The following is a 941-nucleotide window of genomic DNA, read 5'->3' as shown; positions in this document are numbered from 1 at the left end:
CCCACACCTACCGCCTCTCCGGGGCCCCTCAGCCCTGGCCTGGGAGAGCTGGTTCCCCTCCACCCCAGCACCCACAGACACAGGCCCCAGCCGTGGGCCTTCCCCATGCCCCCGTGAAAGCCCCAGGACGAAAATGGGGCAGGGGCAGAGCCAGCACCTGGTGGCAGGTGTTGCAAGTCAATAATCCTGCTTCCCAAGGCAAACCCTGCGTTCTTTCTCTCCTTGTCTGGTGGCCTTCATGAAGCGCTGCTGTGCCCCTCGCCCTGCTGGAAGGGCCAGCAGGTCAGAGGTGAGCTCAGTGGCGTGCCGCAAGATGTTTTACACCCAGCTCCCTGGGCTGGGGTGAGGGGCCCTGCTTATGTCTGCGGCGTCCGCATTCCTCCCGTGGCGGGGATCAAGGCGCCGGTGTGATGTCGATGATTGCAGAGTTGGTCCCCACCTTTATATAGTGTGTCCACCCCCGGACACAGTAGCCGTAAATAAGCTTAGTTTAGATAACAGTAAAAAAATTGGGAAGTGATACGTTTTTAGTGTGTGTTTCCCTTTTTAAGAAAATGTGTTTAGAGGGCGCCTGGGTGGCTCAGTCAGTTAAGCGTCTGCCTTCGGCTCAGGTCATGATCCCGGGGTCCTGGGATTGAGCCCCACATCAGGCTCCCTGCTCCGCGGGAAGCCGGCTTCTCCCTCTCCCACTCCCCCTGCTTGTGTTCCCTCTCTCGCTGTGTCTCTCTCTGTCAAATAAATAAATAAAATCTTTAAAAAAAATGTGTTTAATTGTAAGTTTGTAAAATTTAATTATTAACGATGGCTGAGTTTAACATCCACTTCAGAAAATTCCTAAAAATTCAACCACCAGCTCTCAAAAGCCACTGCCAGCCAGCTCCAGTGCCCCACTAGGAATCAGATGTGGTCCATGACCCCGAGATCATACTAGCTAAGTAAGG

The sequence above is a fragment of the Leptonychotes weddellii genome, chromosome 9 (genome assembly GCF_054177405.1).
Source record: "Leptonychotes weddellii isolate Sample4059 chromosome 9, ASM5417740v2, whole genome shotgun sequence".
Taxonomy (NCBI): domain Eukaryota; kingdom Metazoa; phylum Chordata; class Mammalia; order Carnivora; family Phocidae; genus Leptonychotes; species Leptonychotes weddellii.
Note: the sequence above shows the minus strand (reverse complement) of the source record.